Raw genomic sequence first — 22144 nt, 5'->3', positions numbered from 1 at the left:
TAATGTGGTTCTATTTTTATCATTGTTCAATATTTTCATTATTCGTTTTAAGTCTTCGTAACAAAACGTATTTACTCATTACTTATATTGCTGATTTACCTGTCACTCTGCCTACCTCATCACGGGAATGTCCTTATGTATTTTTCATGTCCGTAAGGGGTATGGATTATGAAAGTATTTCATTGCTATTTCAATTTGCATTTCATACGTATATTCAACTTTTGCATGTAAACACTGCAAATCGCGTAAAATACTACAGCCTTAATCCGTAAAACCCCGTTTTATTTACAGATCGGGTAGTTCCATTAAATTTATCTGCGATGCCCATCGAACGGGCACCCCATTAGACAAAATACTATCGTAATAATGTTCCTAGTAATGACTCTCGGGTTCGGACGTTTGGTCCTCACTTTCCGAATCTAAGTTGACATTAAAGTTGCCCTGAAATAAATTGATTGAATTCGTGGTCGAGCTTCCATCACTCACAATAGCCAGTTAAATGACTGGGACAAAATAACATCAACCGCCCTGTATTAAAAATGTATAATGCCATTACGCTACATTTTTCTCATTGCATTAAAAAAGTGACATGTTTTTTCTGACTTCATAAAGGTTAAGCTTAAGTACCTTTTACTTCAATCGCCACCCCGCTTGAATTCTGTTGACAAAAGGAAAACATATTTAATAAGTACGATTGTTTACGAAATAAACGGTTTTTACAATCAAAACAACCATACCAAAACAGAGAACTCACAAAAAGCATTGTACAAATCCACTTAATACAATCGAATCACAAATTAGCCGCACTCAGGGTCACGATAATAGACAACGTAGTCTGGCTTAACCCTTTCGAGACCGAAAATCATACAGCATCCTAAGAACGATCTCATAAAACCCTTGACGTACACAACTCGTTCGTTTGTAGATCGGTCGGATTTGAAGGGTACTAGGGTGTACTCGTGGTCCTCGTTACCCAACTCATTAGACCACGGGCGCTAACCGTGCCGCGATTTTAGTTTCCGACCCGACGCGCCTCTGAGCACTTATATCCTCCTATATCCGCCCTTAATAAGGGACTCGACGCCTAATTGACTTAACATTGGATTAATAACGGTTTAGGCTTCGAAATATGCCTTCCGTGTATATTTATAAAAAAAACGTATATTTAATTAATGAAATTGGTTTACTGATTTTGTATTAGACTTTAAATATTGTAACCTTATGTTTTTTAGCTCATATTATTTATTAAACTGTTTATGAAGCATCTCTAACATTTTAAAACATGTAACTAACTAAAAACAATGCCAATTAAAAATAATCATTTTGTGAGAGAGAATTAAGTTTATTAGATAGATCTTTGCTCGAAAACTCAGGCGAAGGTGATCAATCATAAAACTATTTGACGCAAACTTTTGTCCAAACTTATCTCACGTTCTTTAATTGAATAGTGAAAAGCGACTTCTTGAACTTTGTACAACAAAGTTGTCTTCGACCCACCTATTATCTATCAACTGACATTTTCAGAAAAATTTTTACTTATTTTTACACGAAATAGTAGAAATAATTAGATTCTTGCTAGTTTTTTCCTAAAACATTTTTTAGCATTTTTAAATACTATTTTTCAATTGATATTTTTTATGAATAAAAACAAAAAAGAATTGAATTCTTTATGAATATGAACAAAATTAATCCACAAATCACCAACAAAAGTACAAATTCCTTTTGAAGTGTTATGAACCAATAAAGGTATAAATAATTATTTATTTCCCTTTTAAGTAAATATATACTTTACCTCGAAGCCGTTATCGACTCCGTAATCCTCTCAACATCAATTATTTCGTTTTGTGGCGCTCACAATCCTAGGTCAATACAGTCGTAATTTTATATAAGGTTATGTCCCCCCTTCATATTTGCCACCACCCTCTCTTGACCTCCTAAATCCTCCTAAGGATTCTACAAGTAAAACTTTCCACTTTAGGTGGAATAAGTTCAATTTATCTTGGCAACATTTAGCATTAACTTTCACCCAACTGTTTTTTATTGTCGGTTTTTCGCCGATTCCGCCTAATGCCGGTATTTCAGATAAACACCTCCGAATTTTAATAACCGCGGAAATTTAAGAAAGAACGTTGAAGAAAAATAAAAGAATTTTCCCGAACACAAAGTTTCACGTGGCTGATTCAATTTTAAGTCTTTGATTGCTTTGATAACTTATGTTAAATGAAGTTTTTTTTAAATTTGCTATTGTGAGTTGATTTCACCCTTTAAATTTATCATAAAACCCTCATTTATGTTTCATCTATCCACTAATCTTGTTATTTTTCAAAACCTCGCGCTTTACGTATTTCTTCTAAACCAACGATGCCTTCCATTTTTAACCCTGAGATGTTGTTATCATAATTGTACATGACGTCATCGCCCATCGACTACATTCACAACACCTGCCGAGTCGTCGAGTCACGATCGCCTGCATCTAAACAACTTTGAACAGCTTCCGTTCAATTCATCGCATGGAGATTACCTTTTTGTTGCTAGTGCACGAAGAAACAAAGAATACTGTAATTGGATTTTTTGGTTGGCTACACAACGTTATGAATACGTGGATTAAAATTTAGATTATAACTTATATTACATGAAATAATTTTTATGTCATGTATGGTAGACAGAGAATGATAACTACACTTAATAGTTATTATGTACTGTAATGCTAAAACATTTCGATATAGTTATGAAAAGCAACTAAAATGGTCGTGCATATAAGAAAATAAATATGAAATACATAAAAAACAACTAAAAGGGTATCTCTTTTCTATCACACCACTGAAACTCGCAATAAAATTCCGTATTTATGATCGTATTTCTATATATTAAAATAGATAAATATAAAGATAACAAATAAACAGACGCAAAGGGAGAAACAAATAGCTAGCCAAAAGGTAAAATTATGTAAAACAAAATTTTACTATGCAGCGGCCAGTCGTATACTTGTGCATTGAATATTTTATTCAGGTAATATCAATGTGTCTCCTAGAAAATTGTACGCTGTTTTAAACGAACGTAAATATCAAATAGTTACACTGAGTTGTTGTAAATAGATTCTGACGCTTGAGTTAATTATTTTCACTAAGACATTCGCTCCGTTTACGATAAAAATATGCCAGTTTCCATGTTCAGACAACGATGCGGCGTACATCGATGTTATTTATTTACACCTGACAGATGCTTAAATAGTCACTACGGAAACAAGACAAACAATGTCTGCACGACAAATGGAAACTAGATTCTTGAACTGGCTCTTCCTAGTACCTAAAATATAACTTCAAACAGGACAAGTCGTGTAGAGTGCATCAATATTCATCTGTCTACACCTAGACGCAAAACAAAACAAATGACGATGGCTCCGGCTAAGAATGGAACCCGGAACATTGACACCAAATAGACAATGAAAGCCGTCTCAGCTACACCACAAAATATCAGGTATCAGGAGGTAGAATATCAAAATTTCCAGCGATGGCGGAACTAAACTACAATTCCTTCGAATAATGTAAGTCCGTGGTAGCGAAGTCATTGTTTTACAAGCTTCTATAGACGGTCTTGCCATTTCCAACAGTCGTTTGTCGAGTCAATGATGGAGTCAAAGATAAATTTTAGTACTTGATTATTCACGAGAAGGAAGAAGCATTGTTCTATTAACAACTTTAAAAATAAGACAACTTTTAATGAGGATTTCTCTAGATTAGATTTAAATATGTCGACATAATTTAAGTAAGTAATAAGGAAGTACTCCCAGTTGCATTTTATGTGATAATTAAGTTGTAAGTACCTAATAATAATAAAATAATAATTGAATACTCAGTGTAATTACAGTAAACGACTAAATATGTTAAACTCGTTTTAAAATACACCGCCGCAAAAGAAGTTGACGGATTTTAATGAAACTAATTGACATCTGCGACAGTAGCGCCGTGGCCGCGGGACTTCTTTCGTAACTCTGGCCATATTTCAAACCTAGTTTATCTTTCAGACTTCGTTTTTTAAAAACACTATTGAGGTTTAGAAAAAAACAGTACTTATATTATTATGTGCTAGGTTTCACGTCTTCTTGAACTATAACATTAGCTTTTAAATTGTTTTAGTTCCAGCCAATACAAAAAGTTTGTTTACTCATCTTATTTCTTGAGTAAGCTCTATATAATAGTTTATTTCGTGGACCTAATCAAATTTTCCAATTCAAGATATGGATATCTATATCTATAATATCTACTTTAGTTCGTATTACATACAGAACATTATTATGAAACACTGCATTTAATTATAACTGCACAAGGAGTGTTAATTATACTAATATTACTTAATTATATGAACGAATTGGTTTAATAGTGATTGTGATTTATTTTAAAAAATAGGCATTGGTGCTGATTCTGGCAGACTTTAGTTTGTTAGTTTTAAAAACTATATCATCAATCGCTGTCTAGCATTTGTCGTAAGTGAAGAGCGGCACTATTATTAGAGTTGTCAGATAAGAATGAAGTTAAGTTTTGCCCGCCATCATTGGCACCATTTCTTGATATAGTCTGCATCAGAAGGCTACACAAACATCAAGCATAACAGAAATAAATAATAAGTATCTATTGCAGTTTATCTTCCCTAACATATCCCTGTCCCTGAAACTGACAGAGGACACGTGTCTTTTGTAACATATTATTATTGAGTAGTATATAGCACTCGTATATCATCATCAGCTCATTAACGTCCCCACTGCAGGGGCACGGGCCTTCCCTATGGATGGATACGCGTAGGGAGGAACGGGCCTTAAACCATCACGCGGGCCCAGTGCGGATTGATGGTTATTAACGACTGCTAATGCAGCCGAGACCAACGGCTTAACGTGCCTTCCGAAGCACGGAGGAGCTCGAGATGAAAACTTTTTTTTGTGGTCACCCATCCTATGACCGGCCTTTGCGAAAGTTGCTTAACTTCAACGATCGCAGACCGAGCGCGTTTACCGCTGCGCCACCGAGCTCCTACTCGTATATACCATCGTATAATGGCCTTTGCGGCGCTCGATGGGCTCATCATAAACTTAGGACTAACAAGTATCTTTATTAATTTCGATATCTATTAAGTTTTTCATTCAAGTAATTGAATTATATTTTGTATTTTCTTTTCTTTTCTCATCCAACTTTAATAAAACTTAGATAGGATATTTCTTGAACATTTTTCATCGTAGAATCGTAAAAACTTGCAATCAGCAAATGGGACTTGCAGAATGCCGCCGATGAAGCTTCGTCTCAAATATCATCCATACAAAAGTATCTGGAATGTTCTAGAGCTTTCCTCTTCTCTATAATGAGCGCTATAATATTTAGGTCAGCATTTGAGGCACGTTTCCGCGTCGCTTCAAAAAATGAAATAGTTAAACAAAAGTAGCGAAATGTTCATTTGCGCCCCAGTTGCCACAGCAACGTGTGTGTTTATGACGTACAATTTGTGTGTTTGTAAACGGAAAAATGATAATTAGATTTGTTTCACAAAAGTTGAAATATTTGATTTATAATATAAATTATCACGGAATAGAAGAAAGAGTCTTCTTTCTAAGAGTTTTCTTTTTCCGTGTATATTACCTATCACTGGTTGTGTTTTAAAATATGGAATTATGTAACGTGGAGTGCCATGACTTACATAACATAACATTACATTAATACTTTGCTGATTATAACTCTAATTCCATTTTAAGATGAGAGGCATTATAATAAAATCTCTTATAACAATGTAATTTAAAAAGTACTTTCTTCCACTGTCGCAAGTTCTTGAAAAGCGAACAAAGTAAATTGTCAAGGCCCATTTTAAAAAACGTGCTTTGTCGAGAAGACGTTTTTTCCATTTTCATAAGGAGTATATTTCATCTGGAGAGATTTCAGCGGGGGTTCATATCCGAGGCAACAGGACCCGCGATAAATCATGGAGCGACAGCGAGCGGCGTAAGCGCTTTCGTCTCCCGATCTTACTACGATTCCGACTTGCTCCTAATAGGAGTAAATTTAGGATTGATCAGATTATGATATTTTAGTATCGTATAGATAAATTGTTCTTATTTCAAATACTAATTGTTCTAAGTGAAATAAGGCGCCGTTACATTTACTTATACAGTACAGTTTGGTACTTTAAATGAAATAGTGTTTCCGTTAAAAAGTTTGACGCTATCAGTAAAGGTCGACGTCTAAGACGAGGGACCTCTATAAATCTTGAATGTTCTACGGCGCAACGCGCCAACGTAAGCACTTTCGTCTCAATACTGATATTCGGACTTCTACTTTTAAGAAGAAATCTGTTCAGGATTGATAGGTATATTTTGAATGTTTTTAAGTAACACAGCAGAATTTGCTACGAAAATTCGCTGAGGAATTGTGAAATTGACAGCTACCACTTGTATTTTGTGAAACCTAACCCAATAACTTGTATTTATTGAATCTACGTTAGTTGTTTATGAAATGTAGCAATATCAGTATTCTCATACGTTGATAAATAAAAGTAGGCAATGTCCACTAAAACTTTTCTCTGATTTCCCGGAATTCGATGAATTATTATGAGAATATATTATGTGAGGAGTGAGCAGGTGACGATAAATCGCCTCAATCTACCGGTAAATCACGGCCGTCGAGTTTTTTGCGACTCCAGTTTACAACGAGATGTTAGCCATCACATACCGAGTTAGCCATTCTGTACGCTTGGAATAAATATTTTCTTGAAGCCGTTTTTATGAGAAGCAATCCTTGATTCAACCACGACTATCAATCGAAAATCGACAAGTAGGTTCCAATTTTCGTCAATTTTATTGTCGGTCGTAAAATCGTCTAGCCAGGCACATAAAATCTTCAAGCATTTCTTTCATTTACACAGTCCATTTACTTGAAGTCATTACACGCAAATCAAATCAGTAGCATCAACTAAGACGTACATCCAAAGCTCAGTCTCAATCTAGACCGCATTCGGTAAACATCAGCTCGATTTCCTACGTCGTATCGCACGCCACGTTTGTACATAATTTATACGGTTTATCGTACAGGAACAGATTGCTCCTAGAGCCACTTCCAGTCTACGGCAGATGACAACTATTGGAGCTTGCTCCCGATATATATCGCTAACAGACTCGTGTTTGGGGTATGGAGTTCGTTGATTTTGAATTTGTGTAACAATTAGAGAAGCTAGCATCATAGCGGTTATCGATCGGTTGATATTTTAAGTGCAGTTTAGAAGTGTATTGGTGGATCTAAGTAAGTAGTTATAATAACTCTTGTTAGTAAACATTTAGATAAATGAGAAGTGTTCATCAGAAGCGGAATTATCAATCCAGCTGTTATATTAATAAACTATTGCAATAATCATTTTAGTAATGCTCCATTCTTCTTCTTATCGTGTGGGTTGTGAGGTGGAATACCAGCCTCACCAACCCTGGTGTCAGGATTACTATTGAACCGCCAAAGGCCCCTGACAGGGCTCATGTAACGACTACTAACTTACATAAGTAAGTAATAACCGGGATCAACGATTTTACGTGTCTTCCGAAACACGGATATCTTACTTTCGGACAATCAGGTGATCAGCCTGTAATGTCCTAACCTAAAACTAGGTATCACAAAGTGATAGTATAGTCAGTGAATGCTCCATTCGATCACTTAGACACTTATACCATGTACCTGGATATGATTTCAATGTGTGCCCGACTAGTAAGTACCTATTTATGGGAACTTATGATTTGACGCAGGCTTTGTCTAGTAGTTTCATAGTTCATCGCGTAGGAACAAATTCGACTCATTGTCATTTCCAGTAGCTTAACGCGATGAAATATAAAACATTCATGCATAATTTACGCTACTTTTACGGTTTGTGCATATTTATTTCTAAGAACTGTAAATACGTACTATGTGACATGCAAAACAATAAATCATTAAATTGTGATAGAAACTGTTGATGTTGTAATGACAAACGAGGGACAGAATTCTCAAAATTGACAGACTATGTGCAGTTTAAACAAACCAAAACGAAAACGGTTTGTCTAAACCGGCGAGCGTGCATGAAGTTTTTGATGAAAATCAAATCAAATCAAATCAAAATCTTTATTTGTGAATACAGGTATACAAAAGGTGTTACATAAAGTTATTACAATCTCTGTATTCAGCCTGTTAGTAGGCATACAAATAGTGGCTTATTATTTAAGTACTTACTATTAAATTCAACAATTTATACAATAGGATTTGAATTTAGGATTTGGATGAGAGTGGAGAAAGCGAATCTGGTGTGTAAGGATCGGTGTAAGTAGAATTTTGTGGTCTCTGCTTACCCTTATGAGAAATAGGCGTAGTGTTATTTAAAAAAGATGACAAAAAAACGCTTGCGTTACAAATTGCATTTACTAATTAGAAACGGTATAAAGTCAGCTTTGTTGTCACCATAAATTGCAAAATAAATAATACAAGTGTAAGTTTTTCAAAAGCATTACATTTTCGCCTTTCACGAGACAAGCTCCTAGCCTATAGCTGTCCGATACGTACACGATAGGTCCGCAAGGATCCCGATAGATTTATTGCGCAAACCGATAGTGTTCTATTAAAAATTCGATTTCGATTCCGATCGACGATTTACGTATACTCCCGTGTACCTGATCCCGAATTGAAACCTGAACATATTGAAACTGCGGAGGGCATTTATCTAACACATGTGACATTTTGTAAAATTGCATCCATGAAGTTATATCCTGCTGCGTTCGCTTATTATTGTTACACGCCAGATATTGCGTGATTTATTACTTGGGTAACACTTTGGTTATGGGTTTTTTAGATTATTTATTTTATATGTCACTGTGGTTCTGTGTATATAATAACCGACTCGTTTCTCAAACGGGGAGCGCCGGTTCCAACCCGTGTACTACACTTGCACCATACATACACACACACACACACACCCACGCCTATTTCCCATCAGAGTAAGCCTAGACTATGGAATTCCATTTGCTTTACACTTGCACCAATCAGTTATTAATTTATCTTACGTGTAGTTTTCACTAACAGAGTTAGCTTGATGGCGCGGCGATGCGGTTCACCACCTATCAGCCTGGTGTAACAGAAAGCTCGGTGAAGTGTGAGTACTTAGTTCATCTTGCAGTGGATGTACCTATGACGAACCCAATTTGGATATAGTCAGGAACCCATGTTTACTTTTTAAATGTCACCATATAAGTAATGATACATCTCTCAAACTTAGAGGCACCTCTGCCTCGCAAAGGCAGACACATGAAACGACGGAGAATAGACAAGTAGGGCTAAAATGCGCAACGTGATAAAATTTTGTCACGGTCATTTTGTCGATTCTGACGATATAAATATGTCGTTTTGTCGATTGGTGCTAATATGTGAACTCAAATAAGTCGTGCCGTTCAGATAAAATACGAACAACGTGTCACGTGATTCCACGCATGTTAGGGAAAAAAAAAACTTATCGATTTCGACAAAATTTATTGAATCCAACGATAATTATATCACGTGGCGCATGTTAGCACTGCTGGATTCGGAATTGAGGGAGATAACTCAGGACAGAAAAGTTGAAGGTCACAAAGGCCGCCCATGACCTGCAGTGGGGCAATCCAAGTTAGAAAAAAAGTAATTGTCGACATACTTCTCTGTTGTGGTATGTTTCATGTTTAGCTGTTTTTTAATGGTGTTACTTACAACGTCTATTTAAGTAGTAGAGTTTTTTAAAACACTGAGGCATAAACAAATGTTCATTATGCGGCAAACTTGCGTATTACGAACAATAAACCCTGATAAATATTGTTGTAAATTACTATGAGAAATACGAAGAACTTCAACAATTTATAGAGCTTTTACTAGAAACATACAGTTTCAGTTAAGTTGTATGTCAGTTCCTGTAACTTCACATGCCTATATAATGCCTGAAATCCGAAATACCGCAATCCTATTCCTGTCGATATCGACATGATACGTGTCGACGCTATAACACATCTAGTACTGTAACTGTAACATTGGCTCATAAAGTATACAGGATGTTATTACACCAATTCTGATGTCAATCACGTAACACGGTTGATTCGTTTCGCTTATAAAATACCACAACCGGTTTGCAGAATTGGAACACCCTTGAACTTTGCGTGGTTTCTGGGTCGCGGACAATATTGTCTCGTTCTCGTCTGCTATTAGATAGACTGTGACATTTTCAAATGCCGTTAAAGTGTCAAATTCCATTTGCATGAGTGTTAATACATTCCCAATAACAAAGTAATAAGTATAATAACTCTGACACCATGGTTGATGAGGTTGGTAATCCAGCTCACAACCCACACGATATGGAAGAAGAATAATACAAAGCAGTAGTCTTCAAACCCATCAATCAAGTGAACATTGTATTTGACTGCAGAAACGTTTAAAATGCAAATGCGCCTCTTCCGCAATCACAGTTTAATGACTAACTACCAATCGTATGAGGCAATCAAATGAAAGGTAGAAAGCTGTCGAGAATCAGTCATGTTATGTGATACTGGTACATAACGCGTATTTTAACAGGCTTTATAAAAACATTAATGCCACTATCAACTAGAGTTGGTGTTGTGGCATCAGCACCAAAACCGTACATTCGTACTTGGTCGAATATTCGACGTACAACTTATTAATGTAAGAATGGAAAGAAGAAAACATTTTTACAGACATCAATATTATCATTGTAGATTAAAATTATCACCTCGCCAGCAAAATATTTTTATTAACTAGTTATTTTGGTTACTCGTGGTTTCAGCAAAACTAGGCATTCTTTGATGATTTACCACAGACGTAGCGGGGAACCGCATAATTCGGCTAAATATTCGGTTCGGTAATAGCCAAACTTTTTTATTTTTAAACTTAAAAGTAATGCCAAGTCTTAGTATGTGACATTAAAACAACGATAGGGCTAAAAATAAAGACAGAATTTATTCAGAGGCCAAATTTATCACAAATTGCTTACATAAATTAGGAATCTGCTTAACTTTAAGAGGATAATGTTTTAGGTCAAACAGTACCAAAACTGTTGAATCTAGAGTTGGTAAGATGTCTTAATTAATATTTAACGAGCGAATATTGATGGAAGTAAAGTATTGGAGAAGAAGCTTTTTTAATACTGCTTATATATTTTGATTCTAAAATAATGACAAGTGGGATATTTTCTTTCAATGGAACAGAAAGAGGAAGGATAAGTTAATGCTTATGGAGATCTGTAATAGACTTTTTAAATTCAAGTTATCTACAAGTGGAAATGTTACGTTGTCGAACTTCACAACCGGAAAGTTGGACAGAAGTTTTGATTGTACAAATTTCAAAACAAATTATAACAAATTATAAGTTTGTTCGTCTACAACTTTGAAGGTAAGTTAGTATCAGCACGCTATTTTATTACGAAAACGACACGTGTCTCTGTACGAGTAAGTATAAGAAACCCAGTTACACTGATGGTCTAAGCACTAAACCCAAACCTATTAAAACTTCTTACATTGTTCGTGACGACATAGTGAACGAAAACATATTGAAACAGTAACTGCAGTTTTATACTCTGCGGGTTCCATACATTGCAAAGCTTTTGGTCGCCCTACTCACTGCGTTATGGGCTATATCGTAACTTTAAATGAGCGCTCCTGCCGCCACCATACATTAAAAATATCGCTTAATTTTAGGTCAATTCATGTACATAGTTGATGTTGATTAAAAATCCATTGACTTAAAATCGAAGGGAATGCTCAGCTTAATTATTTTTTTTCGTGATCTATTAATTACTTCATTCTGTTCTTATACAAATTACGTATAATGTGAGAGTAATAATTATACAAATCAAACTAAACGTAATATAAAAAACTAAACATATTAGGATTGTTAATAAGTCACTTAAATACCTATAATATACGGTTCAATTTAAGTTCACCGCACCGAGTGAACCAATTCTGACTGCGATATTTTTTTTGCATGTCAAACAGCATACCAAGTATAGCCGCAGAAACCTACGGCAAGCCGATTTATCTCGATGGAATCGATTCGCTTCATTATACTTTTTCCATATTTGTAAATAAAACAAAAGTCCGCTCACGACCCGATCAGTCCATCGTGAGAGCCCATCAATGTGCAAGTTCACAGACCAGATCAATTTTATTCCTCTCCCTGACTATAAAATGAATAGAGAAGACGCTACTTGGGACGTAATTGCATAGACTACTTATTGCAGATTGATATCTCTTCATTGCATCTTGAATACTCGATTGCCTTCGATGGAAATAGGATTTGATTTAATTTAATGAGGTTTAAAGCACTTTCTGCGCAAAGAAGGAAAATATCTTATGTATGTACAGGGTAATAACTCAAAACGATGCAAAAACCTTTCAGGGTATTAGTGGTTAGAGTAAGGAGTGAGATAACAACACAAAAAGAAATAAAATATCTCCCGCGAGCTCATAAATCACATCTCAACATGTCCTCTTGACGACAAACACAGTTCGGATATATTTCATTGTTGGCTTAGCGATTACGAAACTCGCAAAAAGGGGGAAACACAAAACAGCTTTTGGGCGAAATATGAAACCAAAGAGGTCGACGGGTTTGAAACATAGTAAAATTGGAAACATCCGATGTTTACGTAGGTTTTGCGGTGAGAAAGGTTTATCGTAGATATTTTCGACTTTCCAGGTGTGTTTCCAAATATAAACGCTCGGTTCAAGTAACAAATATTTTCCTACTAATTCAAATACACAATGCTTAACGCTAAACTTTTTTAAAAGAAAAACATAAAAGTGTTTATAATATACTACTAACAACAAAGACAGAAGTGGAAGTCAAAGAAATGAAAACTTCAGAAGCTACTCCTAACTTGGCTGCGACGGGAAGATCTCTAGCGTAAAGAATTACGTAGTTGAAATACGAAGCGACAAACAATATAATAGTTGCGAACAAACAACTTTCTGAATAATGCAAGTAAAATAATAGTTAGGAGGAAACTCGAGTGCTATTACTGGTATAGGCCACAAAACGGAGCAAGCCAATAACATCGTCTAATGAAAGTGGACAAAAACTACCGCACAGTATGGCGTCTTACATTACCGTTTACGTCATGAGCACATTTTGCTATCGCTTATGATGGGAAGAATGTTATTGTATTTTGCTATTCCCTCACATATTCTAAGGATACGATAGTAGCTGACTGTTTCCCGCACAAATACGTTGCATTTTTGTTATTAATGACAGTGATTTATCTTATTAATTTAAGCAATCTACACACTCTTAGTCTATATACCTATAGTTATATTATGTACAGTTATATTTTAGTTTTTTATTCATAATTTTAAACTAATTATACCTAACATTTCAAAATACCAAATGTCGCACTCCTGAGCAAAGACCTCCCAACATATCCCCTCCCCCTCTTCCCCCTCTCTCACTCTATCTCTCTCTCTCTCTCTCTCTCTCTATCTCCCTCTCTAGTACTACCTTTGTTGGCTTGCTTATTAAAAGCTATGATGAGTATTGAAACAGATATAACACCTTTCCGAGAACATTCACTCACAAACTTTGATAGAACTCCATGTTATTAGATAAAACTCCGCCACAAGGGAATAAACTTCCTGATAGTTCATCTCACTTTGTCTTACAATTATCATAATATAATAACGAGTCACTTTATTCCTGCTCTAGTTAGGGAAATTTTCATGCTAGCAAGTTGAATTCCATTGGGAGTTCATCGATTTGAGGGACTTGAGACGTCAGTCGAGCAAGATATACTTACTATATATGTAGATCTCGAAAGTATACGGTCATTTAGATACCATTTGCTCAGGACTAATTAAGTAAGCTTACTGAAGAAGTATTCGAATAATTTAATATTAATCCACTCCTTTCATAAATGAGACTTGGATAGGTATTTACAAGAAACAGCCATAAGCGAAATGAATCTCTTCTCACGAGCTAGCGTACATTAAGGATGCTGTCGCTTTCAATACATTTTGCTTTCATAAAATCTCTTTGATACGAGATTCCACATCGTACGTATCAAAACTCAATGTAACAAACAGTATGCAATCCACGTAAAAATATCATGAAGTTATGAAATATCTCCAAGCTGTGCTTTGTATGTCGCGATCTGTCTGTAGCATAAGTTGCAATTTTTTGATAAGAATAATAAAATCAATAGCAAAATTAACAATTATGGAGATTATATTTTATGCAAAAAATCTAAACAACGCAAATGAGAATGTACTCTCGTTGTTTGGCGCCATTCTTTTTAATCAAAATACAATCACTGGCAAGGAAAACAAGACGAAAGAAGATCAGGGAATCCGAAATGAGAAAATACTGCAACAGAACGCAGAGGGGTAAGAAGTAGGTTTTAGCTGAGACACACCTGGCTCTTGAAGGGCTCGTAAATAAAGGGGAAACGGATAAACTTGCGAAAAAATCTACCAAGACGTCCATCCAGCCGCGAAACGGTACAGTGATGGAGCGTTGAAACGGCTTGAAAGAAAATTAGTACCTGAAACAAAAAGAATAAGTAACATAAGAATAAGTAAAGAATATTAACACTTAAATTGTTTTAAAAAATGTTATTACTTATTAATATATGTATGAAGTTACATAAAAGATTATTTAAATAGAAAATCAAGGTCAACAATATCACCTGTAATGAATAAAATATTCAAGTTTTTTATGACCTTTTTATCAAATCTCTTATCGACAAAATCCTACTATGGAATGTAGCTCAATGGAATTTTGGAATTTGTCTATATCACATTCAATGTATGATTCTCTTTCGTATTACTGTGATATAGCTGCATCTACATTTGAAACAAGAGCATTATGCAAGTCATTATCTTAAAGGAATAATCAAGAATTACGTCTATTTATATCACTTGCCTTGTCATAAAGATCTTTATCGTAGTGTATTGCTGTCGCTATAAATATTGTCGCAACAGTCCCCTGATCTAACAAGCGTGTAACATCTTATTCAGTGTGGTTTTCCGTTCAATTTCCGATAGTGCTCCAGACAAGCTTGACATATGACCTGCTTTTGGCCATTCCGATCATTGTGCTAGAGTAAAATAGTGACAGATATATCTTTGCTTTCATTTACTTTTGCTTTCACATACTATCAGTCATTATATTGCCATTTCAGAATCTATTATATATGAATAATATAATAATAGTTGTAAATATAGACCTTAGCCCCTTAGATATAATTTATCAGATCAACATAACTATAGGTAGGCAAACATAATATACGAAATAGGCCATAAAATTAGTAAAACACCGTCTCACTGAATTCTAATCTTTTTAGTTTTTTCAGCTGCTCTCAATTGCTTTACATAAGCTCACCAGATCGTTTTTTATGTAATAGAGATTACCAAATAAATATAGCTCCAAATATTTTACCGTCCATTTAAACCGTTTTAAGTGTTCGCTTTGTCCAAATAAAGTACACAAAGTTTGATACCAAATAAAGATACGGTAGAAAAGGCTGTTTTCGTTCCGTTATATATTATTTCTTTAGTACAAAGAACTTCGAGACTCATATTTTTGGAGAGGACCTGAGTTAATCTTTTCCACGCAGTCACCTTTTTTGTACTTAATGGTGTGAGACTCTTTGAGAAATGTATTGGCATTTTTCTTTGCACTGTTATGATATTATTGCTGAGCAGAACATGCGGGATATGTACGACATGTCTCAATAACTTCTAGCACAAAGGTGTCGTCGGTAGAAGTATATAAGCTTGGAGTACGAATTAACTTATGTACTTGCGGTACGACGAATAAGCCATAGAAGTTATTGAGTTTGTAACTGCGTCCTGTTTCTCTACAAACTGAAGCCATACTCTAGTTGTGCAATGGAAATTAATCTCATCCACTCGATAGCCCCACATTCTGGGAGATTAGCACCGATTTTTCACCGGAAAGTAATGCACAATTTTATTTCCATCGCCAGTTTTCGGTGCAACCGTCGCATTGCTGGCGTCTCAGCGCCGCAGTAGAAGTTAATCTCTTCCATCCGATCGCTCCTTTCAGGGTTAATGGTGCGAGAGCTTCCTCGGTGTGAATGGCGATTACAAAGCGTCTCACGTTCGTCGCCACTGTCCCGTGCAAGTTTACGTCTCACTCCGGTATATTTCCTCTGATTGGTGCGGTCCCATTTTCCTGGCCATTACGTCTGTTGAACAGGTGTTTTTGGGGGGTATCTACGAAAGCTAAAGTCGTCCTAAATATTTAACTTGAAAACCACATTCAGACGATTGGTTCGGACCAAGTGTGGTCGATTCATATTTCTTCGCAAAGTTATTTATAATGAGTACTTATTTTACATGAACTGTATTAAAAAGATTTTAGTTAAAGAGTTTAGTGGATTTTCAGTTTTAGCTTTGACCCTAATTAATTTAATAAGTAGTTTACTAGCTGGTAACATTTTAAAACATTTTAAAATAGCTTATTACGGGTAGAAGTTTCTCGACGGCAATGGGGACGAGCTTAAGTTTCTTTTGTGGAAAAATAAATTGAAGAAAAGAAAGCAAACAGCAGAGGACTAGAATACGAGTATAACAAAGTTAGGAGATACAGTAAGTCGTGATGACAAATTAAATGAACTTTACGACTAGTGGTGCAGTCGCCGTTCGTGAAAGGATCTAAAAAGATGTAAAAACTAGACTTTATGGTATCATAGTTTAAACTTTAAGCTTTCGTGTTCTCTTCACATTACAGTTGTACGGTTGTTCACACGACGATAGTACCTAGTATTTAATCTACTAATATTGAAGTTGTAGTCAATTGTAAATATTATCTGTTACAAAAGTGTAGCGCGAGTCGGATCTCGGAACCGGCGCGATCATTATAGACGGCGATACGGCTCACCACCTATCACGTTGGCCTAACAGAGTCAGAGGCCTCGATGAGGTGTGGGTACTTAGTTCATCTTGCAATGGATGTACCTCTGACTACCCCAACTGGCATATAGTCGTGAGCTTATGTTAAGAAAAATAATAGTGTCACATTCAACTCATATTGTTAGTCATCTGCACAAAGCATAGTAATTATTATTTATGTGAAAGAACATGTTTCAAACGCGGCACGTGGCGGATATAAAGTGTATCTTGAATTTCGCACGCAAAAACATGGCGCTTTCATCGCCCGATATTTTACAAAATGTTGAGTAGAGATAAAATAGTGAGGACACGCTCCCTCTGCAGAAATACATTTTCAAATATTGTGGGTTTCAAATCAACCTTACATTTACAGGGAAATAAAAACCAAACGTTCATTGTGAGTGCGAATAAAATGTTTTCACATCAAGATGTAAATGTTTATACATTTTGTTGACCATTTGCGGTGGCATAAAATGCTTTCTTTTTTGTCCGCAATAGACGATTAAAAACCATGCACACAAAAGAAAACTTTTCCTGTCTCTTACAGCTACAGTGCAAAAAATGCCATTATAGTCGACCCTTGGCAATTCCGCCTGGTTGAGGTATTCCTTTGCAATTTAAGTGCCGACCGCTTTGCCTAGAAACGGTTGAGAAGTAAAAAGGTTCCAAAAATTTACTTTTGTTGACAAATATTAGTACTTACCCTAAAGAGTTGGTTCTTCATCAACTAACTCAAGATTAAAGCTTAAAATTATCATAATTAGGTACAAAGTGTAAAAAAATAAAAAGGCGTGATTTAATTATTTTTACACTAATATTTTACCTACTATCCGAAAGGCAAGATAAGACAGTGACCTCTCACGCAACTAACGGATTACGTGAATCCAATGTTTAGGCCAACAAGGCTTCAGAGCTTTATTGATACGTAAAACTAGCTTTTTTCTAAACGAAACAAGTAGGTAAATACTAACTTATACATATATCAAGTATTTTTCCTATTTGATAGTCAAAACAAGTTACAAACCCGAATAGAAGCCGATCGATTTTCCAATATTCTATAAATTATGTTCACTTAAGTACCTGATTTGGCTGATTCGCTAAATCAATACTGAACTCATGTCTATCCGAGATTCTAAATTTTGTCAAACTCTGGTTATTTTTACTGCATACAGTAATGAATATGGACATTGAAACATACAGATCTGACTAAACCTAAAATCTGCATTTACTAGGTAACCATTAGTAATTATTACAGATTACTACTTACTTAGTCCCAAATGTGAAAATGTTAGCTTTAATCATCCTAAATGAGTTAAAACCACACGATCTCATATTGAAAATGTGCGCCACAATATGTTAAATGTTTATCATTCATTATAAATATCGTCAATAACATAACATATTTGTTCAGTTAATGAATATAGTCAGTTAATACTATATACTCGCTAATATTAATTTCATTATTGACACTGGTTACAAAACAAATAATTTGATATTGATTAGTGTAATAACCAATCAGATTAACTTGTAATGTTCCGCCTACATTAGCCTCCCTACACCTTGCAATTGAGTGGAGATAAGTCAAGTGATCGACGTAACACCCCCGTCTTAGGCGACATCTAATCAAAGGCCCGTAGGGTTCCCAAAAGGGCATCAGACCGATTAAAGGGCTGATTGAACGGAATTGATTAACCACTGAATTAGCATTTGATGAGCGAATGACGTAAATTGAAATATTCAGCTCAAGCGCTATAAAAAGCTGTTAATTATGTATATTACGAGCGTAGTACTACACAGGTGACCTCTAACGTAATATCAAAATAGACATACCCTAAATAAAAATAAAAGCTAAAATTAGAAGTTCCAGACGGCAGACAGACCTGCGTGCTTATTTCGATCGATCCAAAACGGCGCATTGGACGGTCAGATTAACGAATGGTCCTGTCCTGAGACCCATATCGACCCGTGACCCCAAAACGTAAAAAATATATATAATACTGAACAGGCACTCAAAACGAATTGTGCTCGTAATAAATTAGTCTCCATTAATGAAAATATTTTTTATTCTGATCAAGTGGATGAAATAATTAACGAAGAGGAACGCAATAAAGTAGAAGAGCCCGACAAAAATATAAATTAAAAGTTAGCTTTGTGGCTTAATATAAAAGTAAAAATGTTTTTAGTTGAAAATGATCAGTAATTTGGTGCTCTTGATTTTTTATTAGAATGTAGTGGATTGTTACAGAACTTGGAATTTTGTTTTACTTAGTTATGCTATGGACCAAAGTACAAAGAATAACACGCACCAAAGAATACTGTTCATTTATGCACAGTGAGAATATGAATAAAAGCTATTTGTCCGTACCTATCCCATCGGCATATCCAGGCATCCATACACAAGTGGTAGTGGCGGCGACCCTTCTTACCGCATCTAAGTCCCAAGATTTTGATGTGGGCCAGACGTTTGGACCGTTTAACAAAGAGAGGGCTTGCATGATTGATGTGGCTACCAACAAGACCCGCCTCATAAATAATAATCGAACATCAATCTATTCATTTGTTTGCATGGGAAATATATAATTTATAACCACATTGGGGTTAACTAGTTCGATTGTGAGTTGAATTGACAGATCCGATTTAGTTTTGAACTATAAGCAAAGATCAATATTTTGACAACTCGTTATCTAATCTAGCCTTCGTATCTACCCACCCGCTTAACTTAGATTTTGCTACCATTTTTTATCATTAATGTTCCCGGTTTTTTCCTCTCTACCATTTTGAGCTGTATAGGTATACTATGGTGCTAATTCCTGTAAATACCATCTAATTTTATTTTAGGTTATATCTGTCATTTTCTTATCCGCCGAAAAGGAAAGGGACGGGTAATCGACAAGCATAAAATTTATGGAACACACGTCAATTTTAAGCACAAATCTAAAACAACCGTCTAAAAATTCGCCCGGGTTATTCATTTATTTACTCATTCTTCCTAAAATTAAGAGCTGTCAATCATCCGTCCCTTTCCTTTTCGGCGGATAAGAAAATGACAGGTATAACTTAAAGTAAAATTAAGAGATGTCTGCAGGAATCGGGGCCTATATTTATAATAATAATTTATTATGTTTATAAATAAAAGTAAATATTTACGAAGAAATTTGGAAAACAACAAAAAATAAGAAATTGCGAATCCATCGTTGTCACAATATATACACACTGCAAATTATTCTTATGATATTTTTCATATTATGGTTACATATAATATGAAAAATATCATAAGCGGGTAATCAAGTTAAATTCTCCACATTTGGCAATATTGGTGGCACAAAACGGCGTCTAACCCACAAAGTTCATTGCAAACAATTCAACTGTGTAGTCCTGGCGTTACGACACTGGCGGACAAAAAAAGTATAAACAAAAGCCGACAACGTACGTACGGAAAACGGCGCGGCGCATCGCTTCCGCTCGCAACGAAAATAAAATTCGCCATTTGTGTGTGTCACATCGATGCCGTATCGTATGGATTTCCATTTACACATAAGAACACATCAACAATCTCGAAATTTACTTCACGCAAATTATAAAAGTACAATGTCGCAAACTTGATAAAATTGCATTCTTTAAAAAGGAGACAAAATTGCACAGTAATGAAGTAAAAACTTTTTTAAATAACATGGCAACCGTGTAAATCTGTAATCAAGTTTTTTTCAAGTAAGTAAGAAACAAATAAAAACAGAACGATGTTAAATATAAAAGACCAAGATACGCTCGTATCGCCGCTATTATTAGTGTAAACTTATTATCTTCGGTACATGAAGCCGATTGCAAACTTCCCTTTGAAATTTTAATCAGTTCACAGCTGCACACTTCCTCTGCTCGTACGTGTACAATACATGGGAGCAAGCGCTGCGTTTTATAGCCAGGCCATGTATCAAAGTTTCGCGTACGTTCAGAATATCTACAAGAGCCGAGACCGCCGACAATACTGGGCCGACTTTACGGCGAAAATTCCAAAACTTTGTTTAAAATTAGTTTGTATACCTCTTTTTGACGGCAGCGGAAACAATATGCGCGACTCTAGCGACTGAAAGTTGCCTGTCTGAGGGCTGATATCTGATTTTAGGTTTAGATAACGAGAGGCTTTGTTTTACTTTATATCTGAGCTGTTTTTCAAGTAAACATTTGCGCCACTTCAATTATACTTTTTTATTCTTGTTAAAGATATATATAATCAATTTCTTATTCTAAAATACCTAAATGGACTATTTATTGTCAAGAGCTACGAATTTTAAGTCCTGATTTTGCATCAGAGTAAAAAATACGTCGCATGAAATCTTGAGATTTTCCAAAGCAATTTTGTTATTACTCCCTTATGATAAAAGCAGCTGGTAGAAAGGCTAAAGCCTGGCTTGGAGCGATGCAATTTGCGTCATTTCGTCAAAATTACCGACTGAGCCAACCCATCTTTGCAAAACTTCATTATAGTCGAGTGAACACGAATTACGTTTTCTGACAAAGCCTGGACCATCTATTTAGTTGCTTTTAGGTACTCGCACGATAGTAAGGTACGTATATTAAAATCGACACGACAATGTTTATCTTTTCTTTATAAAACTCAGTTTATATTGCAATAAAAGTTAGATTTAAATTCCATTATTAACCATTACTTTGGTTTTCAATGCCACAAGTCGGCAAAAGATAATTGCAGTCAAAGTATTGGTATAGGAATATAATAATTAAACATTTAAAACAAAAAACCAACAAAATTTCGTGTAAAAATGCTTGCGTCGAATTGAGAACCTTCTGTTTTGAAGTCGGTTAAAAAGACCTACTACTTTGTGGATCGATCATTGAATGCTCGTAATAATAGGAATACCAGTTATATTTAAAGTCTTAGCAATATACATGTCTTGAGAATACGACATGCTTGCAAATTTCATATAAGCCAGACTTACATAATTTGTATTCAAGTCTTGAACCAAGGTAACGACAAGTAGATAAGCACTTCTAGCAAAAATAGGCTCATATTTATTCACAAAAATGAAATGAAATACCACAGATATGAGATTTACAAATCTTAAAACATAACAAAAGCTCACAATTACAAATCATACATATATGTTTGTGTGTATTTATGCTTATTCTTATAAATGTTAACTCATACATGTTTAAATCGATATAGAAACATTTTTCGTACCGTTTTTGTCGAAAAAATTACAA

At 35.3% G+C, this 22144-nt stretch overlaps 1 protein-coding gene across 6 annotated transcripts in view; it reads right to left on the bottom strand.

Annotated features, from left to right (window-relative positions):
- The window catches only part of LOC126371898 (putative polypeptide N-acetylgalactosaminyltransferase 9), a 118345-nt gene that overhangs the window by 31740 nt on the left and 64461 nt on the right, over window positions 1–22144 (bottom strand). For 4 of the 6 annotated variants that reach the window (XM_050017317.1, XM_050017314.1, XM_050017312.1 and 1 more), the window contains one exon: window positions 628–658. The exons of the other annotated variants lie outside the window; for them this stretch is intronic. The gene's annotated coding sequence lies outside the window, so the exon portion shown is untranslated. The remainder of the gene's footprint in view (window positions 1–627; window positions 659–22144) is intronic. 6 annotated transcript variants of the gene reach the window in all.

The sequence above is a fragment of the Pectinophora gossypiella genome, chromosome 13 (assembly GCF_024362695.1).
Source record: "Pectinophora gossypiella chromosome 13, ilPecGoss1.1, whole genome shotgun sequence".
NCBI lineage: Eukaryota > Metazoa > Arthropoda > Insecta > Lepidoptera > Gelechiidae > Pectinophora > Pectinophora gossypiella.
The sequence above is the reverse complement of the archived record's forward strand: the minus strand, read 5'-3'. Positions and strand labels throughout refer to the sequence as shown.